We start from the raw sequence: 12283 nt of genomic DNA, 5'->3' as shown, positions 1-12283 counted from the left end.
TTCGTGTTTAGATGTAATTTTCTCTTCACTCATTTAGTGAACCCACACAAATTATATGTTATTTTTTTCAGGACAAGAATGGCTTTCTTCAGATACCATTGTTTTAATCATATTATTTAATTTCCCATAAAAAAAATAATAAAATATGATGAAAAATTAAAAAAAAAAACAAATTTTCTGACTTTTACCCCAAAAATCTTTTACTCATCCAAAAAAGCTAATGAAACAAACCTACTAAATATATTCTACTATTTGTCCTGAGTTTAGAAATACCCAATGTTTTTATGTTTTTTTGCTTTTTTCTGCACGTTATGGAGCATTAAGTACAAGTAGCATTTTGCTATTTCAAAACCATTTTTTCCAAATCAGGTAATTCTTCCCCCCATGTGCCATTTCGGGTATCTTTGAAGCCAGCCAATACAATTTACCCCATCAAATCATATATTTTTGAAAACTAGAAACCCCAAGGTATTTCAAATGCTAGAATTTTAACTCTTTCCATGCACTAATTCTACCACCAGTCTTTGTCAAACTTTGTGGTAGTAATTTATTGTGTTTTTTATCGCTAAAATTGCTCTTCAGGTATGGATTTACAGCTCCTGGTATACATCACTTTCAAACAACACCTCAATATGTGTTCAGCAACATCTCCCGAGTACAGTCATACCCCCCCATGCATGGGTTTGTCGGGTTGTTTGGGAGGTAAAACGCCACATTTAGGAAGTGCACATTTTTTTTACTTGGAACTTTTACATCTGGTCATTCTGCCACCATGTCCTAATAGGACCATCTTTGAAGCCGGATAATTCAATTTACCCCATCAAACCATATATTTTTGAAAACTAGACACCCCAAGGTATTTCAAATGCTAGTATTTTAACCCTTTCCATGCATGAGATTCTACCACCAGCCTTTGCCACACTTTGTGTTAGTATTTTTTTGGTATTTTTTTTTACACAAATTGTACTTTGGGTATACATTTATAGCTTCAGGTATATGTCACTATCAAACAACACCCTAATATGTGTTCAACAACATCTCTCGAGTACAGTGATACCACCCATGCATGGGTTTAACTGCTGTTTAGGGTTAAAAGGCCACATTTGGGAACTGCGCTTTTTTTCCCCTATTTTGGTCAGTCTGTGCCTATGCCCTATCTTTGAGCCTGGCCACTACAATTTACCTCATAAAACCATATATTTTTGAAAACTAGACACCCCAAGGTACTTAAAATGGTAGTATTTAACCCTTTCCATGCATCAGATTCTACCACCAGCCTTTGCCACACTTTGTGGTAGTATTTTTTTTTTTCTTCACACAAATTGTACTTTGGATATAAATTTATAGCTCCAGGTATACGTCACTATCAAACAACACCCTAATATGTGTTCAGGAACATCTCCCGAGTTCAGTCATACCCCACATGTATGGGTTTGTCTGGTGTTTGGGGTTAAAATGCCACATTTTGGAAGTGCGCTTTTTTCCCCCCATTTCGGTCAGTCTGTGCCTATGCCCTATCTTTGAGCCCGGCCACTCCAATTTACCCCATCAAACCATTCATTTTTTCAAATTAGACACCCCTTGGGTATTTGAAATGCTTTTATTTAAATTTTTCCATGTCAGGATTTTTGGGAAGATACAGCACTAATTTTAGCACTTGCTCATAATAATAAACTTATTTATTTATTTTATTTATTTATTTTACTCTTTTTGGACTTTTTTTTTTTTTTTTACATTTTGCTGGAACTGGATAGTTCCTCTAAAGCATAATAATTTTTAAATGTTACCATGTTTTTTTTAAGCTTTTTTTCCTTTTTTTTTTATTTTTAAATATTTTACTAATCACATAGTGATTAGAAAGCTGGGCTCCATTGACGTGTATGGTTGAATGCAGTACCTGTATTCAACCTGCAAGTGGAGCCAGAGTTCTCTAGAGGGTCTGGAGACCGTCTAGCGAACTTTTTCAACTTTATTATATTTTTTCCCGGGCCGCCGCCATCTTGCGGATGGCGAAGACTGCGTGCAGCTGCGGCTGTGACCGCTCTCCGGAGCGGTCACAGCCCGCCCTGGGGTAAGTATTTGGTGTCACTGGATGCCTCCTGATCGAGGCATTCCAGCGACACCATTGAAGTTTAGGAGGTGATCGTTGATCGCCTCCTAAACGCTTTTAAAACGGGCGTCCGCAGCCATACAATGTATGGCGGATGTTGACGCCCCAGGGAGGGGCCAGACATGGCCCATCATGCCGATCTCGGTGTTGCTGAATGCCTCGACATCACCGTTTAACATTGTTTAAGTCTCATGACGTGTCAGGCACGTCATAGGTCGTTAAGTGACCGTTTTGCATGACGTGCCTGACCCGGCAATGGACGTTAAGGGGTTAAAGGCCATATTTTCTCACAGTGAAAAATGAGTGCGGCCCGCACACATATACAATTCTGATGAAGGGGCCCACTGCAGAAAAAACTTGGACATCCCTGGGGTAGACAGTGATAAGGGGGGGTAGGGAGAGGGTAGCTAGTGAGAAGGGGGGTAGGGAGAGGGTAGTTAGTGAAAAGGGGGGTTAGGGAGAGGGTAGCTAGTGAGAAGGGGGGTAGGGAGAGGGTAGCTAGTGAGAAGGGGGGGTAGGGAGAGGGTAGCTAGTGAGAAGGGGGGGTAGGGAGAGGGTAGCTAGTGAGAAGGGGCGGTAGGGAGAGGGTAGCTAGTGAGAAGGGGGGGTAGGGAAAGGGGAAGCTAGTGAGAAGGGGGCGATAGGGAGAGGGTAGCTAGTGAGAAGGGGGGTAGGGAGAGGGTAGATAGTGTGAGAAGGGAGGGTAGGGAGGGGGTAGATAGTGTGAGAAGGGAGGGTAGGGAGGGGGTAGATAGTAAGAAAGTGTGAGAGGGGGTAAGGGGGTAGATAGTGTGAGAAGGGGGAGGGGGGTAGATAGTGTAAGAGATGGGGAGAAAGTGGGGATCTAATGGGGGAAAATGCTGTCCCCCAGATTTTTAGGGGTTCCTACGCCCATGCCCTTAGGAATACCTAAATCCAGGATACTAGTAGACTTATCCACTATATGGGGTTTGCCAAATCCAGTGTCTTGTTCAAAAAGCCCATTAAAATGTTGTATGTGTTTTTAAGACCAAAGCAGAATATGCAGAAGGATGCTAAAGATGAGATTCATGGAGGTGTTTCTCTTTCTGGTCCAATAATAGACTTACTTATGAGAAAGAACACATACACATTAATTTCTGCAATTTCATAGAACATGGTTCATGGTCAGAATAAAATTATTTTAGTCATTGAGCCCAATGTTTGCAGCCAGATCTTTTAACTTCTTACCATCAATTTATTGACCAGAAAAAGCAATAGCTCTAAACAGAACCCTAGAATAATTAAAAAAAAATCCATGTCATTTTAGGTTTTGATTGTTTATCTGATTCTCCTAAAAACTTATTGATGGCACCTAACCTTTTATGCTGTTATATTGATGTCTGCAATCATTCATACTTGGCCGCTAAAAATAAACTGGCTTCTCAATTCAACATGAATTTATTCATCTCTAGTAAGATTATTACTGCCCTAAGTAAACCTATGACACCAACTTATCAATTCTTACCTCGGCACTTTATAATAAAGAAGATCATGTACCAAAAAGAATGATAAAAATCTTACCAGTCAGTAATAATCACCCACCAGAATTCAGAGCTCAATTAAGTAAGAAGTAACACTATCAGAATTGACCAGTAACATGAAAACTACTACCACACGGCGGTCCTCTTTTTAAACTATGCCAGTAAGCCAGGAAGGAATGACAAATTTATTAATTTATGATTTTCGCTTCCTAATGCCCAGTCCCCATAAATTATGGTGAATTGTGAGTGGGATGAGTAGACAGGGAAATATTATTTAATTAGCCCTCTATTAGTTTCTATAAATTATGGTTTGATTTATGCTGTGCTGATCCTGTAGGAACATGCGTTGTCCAGCAGGGTGAGCTTTGTCAAGGAATAGGTATTTTAGGAGGCAGCACCAACAGGCTAATTATAAACTGTTTCTCAGACCATTTGCAACCACATTCATCAAGTAATTGATTTACCCAACCAAATACTAATCATTTTATTTATTCATTAGTAACTACAACCTAGTTGTAAATGTATTCTTCAGAAACACCAAGAGGTGTCCACTCTGGGATCTTCAACAACTGACACAAAACAGGTACAAAAGTACATAAAATAAAAAAAATACTTTTTTGAAAAGTATCAGACGCAAGGAGCAGCCTGAAAAATATAAAAGAAGGAGCAATATCATAACACATATTTTGTCAAAACTTAAGCTTTAAAATAAAACAAACAGGGGCAACCTAGATGAAATAAGGAGAGATTCAATCACAGAACAACATACGGTATTCTGCACTGATGACAAACAATCCTGAAATCAGAAAGTGATATGATCTATGACCTGACCACAGATGGAGGAAATAGTAGAATAGGTAAGCAATAGTTAACAATTTAATATTAGTAAAATGGGAAACACAAAACCTTGTTCTATCTTATATCTTCTTGTTCTATCAATGCCATGTAATTGGCATTGAACAGTGAGACCTCATGTTACAGGCCAAGTTCTCTGTTTGGTATGATGAGATGAACTTGTGATTTTTAACTCTGCCATTTTCATTGCTGGCTACATTCTATTGTGCCTGCACCTGCATCCCATTATCACAATGCACGTCACCAGATGGCTGATACGCAGAGTATTTAAACCTGCATTTGACCCAACTGCTTAGACTCTAGGTTTGTTCTTGCTTTTCGGCATTTATACTGTGATTGATCACCTAACTAATCACCCCACTAATCTTGGCTTGAAGGGAAAATCCTGATTAAAGTATTCCATACTCTGGCTTAACTACAAGAACATTGCTACTTTGATTGCTTGTGACCAGAACATTGAACTGATTTATTGTTTATACATGAACTACCTAAACTTGTATAGCTGGCCAAATAATTGTCCCTGCTTATTTTGAGTTGATTGCTTTGGACTTTGTAGTACTTTCCTATCACCCTCACCCAAGGTCCTGGGCCAAACCTGTGGTCATGGTCACTTACAGCCCAACACACTATCTTGGGCTCCAGCCCAGAGCCTGCATACCAATAAAAGAATATGCATAGCTCTGCCAAAAGCAAGACATAAGGATCATAATGCATCTAAAGCCCTCTTAAGCAATTCACACAGTATACACTCTGAGTATGAATACTTAGAGAGATTAAAGAAATCAAACCCCCTTTTCTTCCAAAAAAAACGAGATCTCATGACTTAAATGTGAAGCAAACATGGCAGGAAACAAGGAGTACACTGGTCTAATTTATAGTTCATATGGCTTACATAAATTGACCATTAATTGACTCTATTAATTAGAGTACTAAATAAATCACAGATCCAATAGGTTAGACCAGAGTTGAATACAATAGACAACAAAAACTTTTTTTCTTTGTGAACTTTATTACTCTAAGAGCAACAAAGCAGATACCATGTTAGCAAATCAATTGAAACAGGAGACCACAGTGAATATCTTTAGTGATCAAAGATAGACAAATTCAGGATCCAAGATTAAACCCAGAGATTACTACCTATTGTAAATCGTTGTAAACCTTACAACACTAATGAAGATCCAACCATTCCCAAAAAACAAAAATTCATACCCCTCTCAATGGGGAGTTACCTCTCTTATGTGCTTGAAACCACTGGGTGCTGATATCTTACCAAGTTTATCCTTCTTACACACGGTATCATGGGAATCCCCTCTTCAATTATTTGAAAGTGTAATCTCTGGCCTGTCTTTGACATCATGGAAGAATTCTGGAACGCCTCTATCAATTTCTGCAGGTCCAAAACAACCTTCTGAAAGATATGAAATTGACTGTACACATGGATAATGTCATGTTGCTTAGTCTGTTAATGCACAGGACTACATCTGTACAAGAAATTTTACCATCAATCATGCGGCGATATCGTAATTTATGTATCTTTATTTTCTTTTGTACTTTGTTCCTCTTTTCAATATTGATATGTCAAGTGCATCACAACCTTAATAAGCATGAAGCTGTGCATTCACTATACTATGGTACTCACTAATGAATATATGTTACATGACCATATATAATTGTTACACACATTTGTAGTTTTATTTTTCACAATGTATACCTACTCATGTGAGATGCATATCCCTGCATCAGAGCATGCATGCAAGGTTCCAGTTTGCCAATACTCCCCTCTGGAAAAGTAAATGTGTACATTATGACAATGACTTCAGCCTCTTCATGTATACTTAATTTGCAATAAAAGAAAATTACATGAATTTCTGTAGACACAAACCATGGTCAAAAGTTTGTGTTTCATTAGCAGCCCCTTCTTCCTTATTGTTTCTCATCCACACATTATCATGCAGTTATCAAATCCAGAAATTTCTATTTGTTTATTGTATTATATGGGAAAATTGTTATTTGATTACGAGGATAACTTTATCTGTGGCAATAAAATCTGACCCCTTGTCTCTGTGTTTCTTTCACATAATCTAAATTGCTGTCAGAAGTAATTGTTTGTCAAACCAAATAGCCTTTTATGTCTTCACCCATTTTTTCTTCAGTTGATGGGAGTGTTTCTCTATTGTACCTTTTGAAGTCAGTGTGAATTTGTTTGCATTAGTCACTGAAGGTGGGTTAGTGTCTAATAACCTATCCAAGGTCTGTGATCTGTGTGTGATTTGAGGACCCCCATTTAAACATGAATGTAGGAATAACAGGCTAAAGCAACGTTTGAAGCAGGAATATCCAACCCCTTTTTATTAATAAGTCTCTAAGAGTTTTATGATTTTAGGAAATGTCTTGTAATCAAAGAACTGATATTGCACGTCAGAAAAATTAGGTGTTCGAATTATTGTTTTTGTGTCCACAAGGACGAGAGTGAGAAAAAGCAGCACTGAGTATAATGTAGACGGAATTAACCTTTCTTTCCATTTTAAAAAAAGCTCTTACTGCAATTAAAATCAGACACATTATATACAGTATCCATGTACATGCTGTAGCATGCTACACTTCTATGTCTAGTAAAATCGGCTGATGGAGACTTGTAGAGTGTGACCATCTCTGGTCTTAAAGTCCCAGGACTGATTTATATTTCAAGTCTGGTCCTGTCCATAACATTTATGTTTTGTACCAAATTTCCCAATATTTTAAAACCACCCAGAGTTATTAACATGTTAAGCTGCAACATGATGCTTTGTTCAACCATTTTAACCCCTTCAATCCCAGGGATTTTTGGTACCTCAAAGCCCAGAGCAATTTTGCCATTTTTGCGCTATGTCGGTTCAGAGATTATTCTCTTTTCCTGTGAATAGGGTACCCATGTAAACTATATATTGTTTTTTCAAGGAGAGATAGAGCTTTCTTTTGATACCATAGTTGGATGATTAGCTGAATATTTAGAATGAGAAATTTAGTAAAAACTAGAGAAAATTAGGAAAAAAAACCTGATTTTTTTACATTTTCCCTCTGAATCCTCACAAAATTAGGTAAAGTGATGGAAAATCCCCTCCAAGTTTCTCAATTCAGGTGTCCTGATTTCAGAAATACCTAATATATATAGATTTTCCATACTTTCCCAGCACCAGGGAGCATACTATAAGTTGTACATTTTTTGTATAATTTTTATGCCTATGGCTTAACGGGTTTGGGGGTTGTGAACGGGGGCAGGAGGGTTAGGGCAATGGGATGTAAGGTTTTATAATTATTTTTTTTTTATTATTATTTTATATATATTTTTTTAATATTATTTTATTTTTATTTTTTTGTATTTTTTATTTTATTTTATTTTTACACAAAAATGGTTAGAGGTCCTCTTAGGGGCCTCCTGAACATGCCAGTGATGTCACAATGACATCACAGCTCACATTATAATTTTTTTAGTATTATTTATATTATTATTTTAATGATTTTCCTCACAGACCTGCACAGAGATTGCGCGATCGGGCAGTTTGAAACGTAACAGCTTTCCGGCTTTCATGCCGGAAGCTGTTACAGCAGATAGGACAGCAGAAAGCCGGCAAAGCCAGCTTCTGCTGTCAGAGGGGAGTCCAGGCTGTCAAACGACAGCCTGATCTCCCGTGCAGCGGCAGGGATGTGTCCCTGACGCTGCAAGAAGGGCTGGACGTACCGGTACGTCCATAGGGGTTTTTTACTAGGCGTTTTTTGGAAGTCCCGGTACGTCTATAGGGGATTGAAGGGGTTAAATGAAACTCCTTACCAGGCCCATCCTTAGACTGGTGCCATGCCCAGGTTAAATTAAAAAGTAGCATTAACCCAAGAGAAAAAAACATACATTTGTGTGGATTAAGCACTTTTAAGGTTACTTGGCCTGTCCCAAGACCTTGTAGTTTTGCTAGGTGTTTTTCCCAGCAACTGCACAGGTGTAGGGAATACACACCCTAGCAAAACACAACTTTACAAGCCACAAATCACACAAGCAGTGGGAGTGGCACAGAGCCAGGTCCAGAGGCACAGAACGATAAACAAGAATGATGGATACTCATTAATTGAGGACTCGGCTGTTATAAAGTAAAAGATGATGGAATAACTGTGTTGACCTCCACAAAGTCATTATTATAAGTACAAAGTTTTACTGAAAAAAGTACTTGGAAGGATACGCTATACTGATAACGTTGACCAGAATCTCTCAAGTAACACGACTTGAGGCTCAGGAAATTAAGCTGTTGCTTCTGTAGTGGAAGAAGGTGGTCTGGAGGGATCTGCATGGTAGATGAAAGTCTGAAGTCACTGCAATTCTTGATTTAAACGAAGTTACCCTGCTTGAAGATATTGAACGGTCTGGGTTACCAACTGCTTAATCAAGGCCGAAATTACTTTAATTATTCCTGCAGGTTTCATTGCTGCTTATTTGTATTGTTAAATATGAATGGCCTACCTGATACAGGCTCCAAAGAAGTTAGAATTGTGTGCATGAAAAAGCAAAGCCCTGCACTTACTCACCAGGGTGAGGTCCAGGAATATAACCCTTCCCTAGTAGATGTAAGCAGAACATGAAATAAGTACACTCAGGAACAGAATTGGGTCAGGAAACAGGATTCGCAGGCATAGTGATGTAGTCTAGGCATGCCTAGGTCATATGTAATAAGGCAATCCAAAGCAGACTCAAATATCAAGTAAGGAGCTGGCTGGGCCAGTATACAAAATCAGCTGTGTAGTGTTAGGCAGAATCACTGTACACTAGACTAGCCGAGGTCAAACATGATGGAGTGGTCCAAAACAGGGAAAGGTTGCAGAGTCTGCACCATGCAGCTTAGCATTAGTTAGCCTTCTGACCTGCTACCTTCTCCTGTTTTTGACTGTTTTGGAGGTGTTTCACCTTGGCAAAACAATATTTTGCTTTGAGCATAAAGTCCAGTGCCAAATAAAAAAATTCAATAGCATTGAAGAAAACATTGTTTTATTTCACTTTATTCCAATTATCTTCAGACACGGAGGCTGCTCAAATACCTCATTGGGCTGACTGTTAAAGATGCCCTGCTTTTCCAGTTAAATACTTTCCTCTTTAGTCTAGTCAGGAAACTGACAAAGCTGTGAAACGACATAGCTATATGAGGTATTGATATCATGGAAATTAGCTTTACATCTAGGGAAACATGGAACCTGAGAGGTCATAGGAAGTAAATCAGGTATCAAATGTTGTAAGGTCTTCAATGACAGTTGGTCAATAGTGTATAGCTATAACAATGTGTTTTCTTCAATTAGCTAAGCCTACTAGCAATGTGTTATATGACCTGACATGCTTTTAAATACTCTTATTACTTTCATCCAAATGTTTATGGTATCAAATTGACTAAAACTTCCTTTAGCCCATTTGATAATTTGTGTGCTCTTTTGTGGTTTTTCTTTTGCATTTGTTTTTTTTGTTGTTTTTTTCTTTTTCTTCTATTGTATTATTTGAGAAATGCCTCTATTGTCTGTCTCTGTTTATTTGAATAGCAAACAACAGAGACGTTACTCAAGCACTTTTGATTGTTGAGTAGAAGCACTTTTTGAAGTCACTTATACATCTATAACTACAGAAGATTTATGAGTGAGGCCCTGTACTTTTGACAGTAGTCCAACAAGTATATCTCAGATGGTAACACTGCTTTATCATATATTAAATCAGACGAATATGCTTTAGGAATAGTAGGAATTACAGCAATGATGAAAACATTTAGTGTTTTCTAAAACGGACCTGTATTTCATCGTAGATAGAAGCCTGTTACTAATAAAACAATATTTTTCTATCAATATATCAACAGACATCATAACTATTTTTAAAGAAAACTAAGTTGTAAACTAATCTCTGCATTATTAAACGTTGTGTCTGTATGTTAAATATAAATGTTTTTCTCATCTGAATGTTGCCTTAATATTACTTGAGATGTCATTTTGTAGCGAGTAAACAAATCCCTTAGTGGGCTTCTCTTAGTATAAAAGGTCTTGTCATCTAGATAAGCTCTGTCATGACATGTACCCTTGTAGCATCAGTAACAAATGCTGTTTTATAATTAATGTTGCTTCTGTAACATTAAAACATGTAATGCAAAACATTAACAGTAAAAACATGATTATTGTACTCAGACATTTTAGGGAACATTACAGAACAAATAGTCTGGGCCCCATCTCCAAATGACCCCCCTCCACGCCACCAGAGTTTTCTTTTTTACTCAGTAAGGCTGTTTGGGGCAAATATAAAATAGACAGGCTGTTTGGAGGCACTAAGAAGCTCTTTGTTGGCAAAAGATGGCACAGAAAATCAAGGGGCAAGCTGTTTGGGGACAGAGATGGCACATGCAAGCTGTTTGTAGACAAAGATGGCACAGACAAGCTTAATGTTTCAGTTCATCAAATACTGGATTATAGTGCCATAGGCTATAACATATTTAATAATCTTGAAATAAATCGGCGTCAAGTTGTAAATTGTGAAAAGTATGTGACATTGTTCATGTTCGACTATTAATAGCTGGGAATTAAAAATATGTTGCATTAAAAAGGTTACACTTTTGTAACAAGTAATGATTAAAGAATAGTGTTTGGGGCCACAGAAAGCACAGAAAAATTTTGGGGGCACTGACAAGCTGTTTCATGTCAAACATGGCACAGACAAGCTGTCCATTACTTGGTGCTGGCTGCAGCTTACCCTAAGAGACTGAGCCAAAAAGGAGGGGTGGAGACTTTGTCTCTCCAAGCGGGCCCCCTCAGGACATCTGGACCCCTTACAACTGTAATTGTTGTACCTCCCTGATGTCAGCCCGTTTGTACTTTCTGTTATGTTGCCCTAAACCAAGAGCATTTCTGCTTCCTCAACCTGTTGGCCAGTACTCACAAACAAGGTCTTCCATTTAAAATACTGTATTGGCTCGAATATAGGCCGCACTTTTTTAACCCACTTTAAGTCTTTAAAGTGGGGGTGCGGCCTATATTCGGGGTCTAGCGCCCGACGCCCGGGACATGCAGTCCCGGGCACCGGGCAGGCAGCGGGGTTAGGATACAGATCCCCCGCAGCGGTGCAGGGAACCTGCATCCAACTCCTCGATACGCTCAGAAAGCCTCCCCTGCCAGCCCTTCCCACGGGGGGGGGGTGCCGGCACGGGAGGTTGTCTAAGCGCATCGTGCGGACCGTCCGCACGATGCGTTTTACCTCTGTCCCGCCCCCCGACTTACCGGAGGAGACTCCCGGGTGTCTTGCGGGGCCGGCCGGGGACATCTACGCAATACGCGTATACAACTTCCGGTGCCGGCACATCCAGTTGTATACGCGTATTGCGTAGATGTCCCCCGCCGGCCCCGCAAGACACCCGGGAGTCTGCTCCGGTAAATCGGGGGGGGGGGCAGAGGAGGACAGTGGCAGCATATCTCGGGGGGGGGAGGACAGTGGCAGCATATCTCAGGGGGGGGAGGACAGTGGTAGTATATCTCGGGGAGGGAGGACAGTGGCAGCATATCTGGGGGGAGGACAGTGGTAGCATATCTCGGGGAGGGAGGACAGTGGCAGCATATCTCGGGGGGCAGGACAGTGGTAGCATATCTCGGGGGGGAGGAGGACAGTGGCAGCATATCTCGGGGGGGGGACAGTGGTAGCATATCTCGGGGAGGGAGGACAGTGGCAGCATATCTCGGGGGGGGGGAGACAGAGTGGCAGCATGTTTTTTTGGTGCTTTTTTAAAGAAAAAAAATGTTTCTTTAAAAAAGCACCAAACTTTTAGGGTGCAGCCTATAT

This window comes from Sceloporus occidentalis, unplaced genomic scaffold, assembly GCF_023333645.1.
Source record: "Sceloporus occidentalis isolate IW3139 unplaced genomic scaffold, rSceOcc1.0.p SCAF_22, whole genome shotgun sequence".
In the NCBI taxonomy this organism is placed as follows: Eukaryota; Metazoa; Chordata; class Lepidosauria; order Squamata; family Phrynosomatidae; genus Sceloporus; species Sceloporus occidentalis.
Note: the sequence above shows the minus strand (reverse complement) of the source record.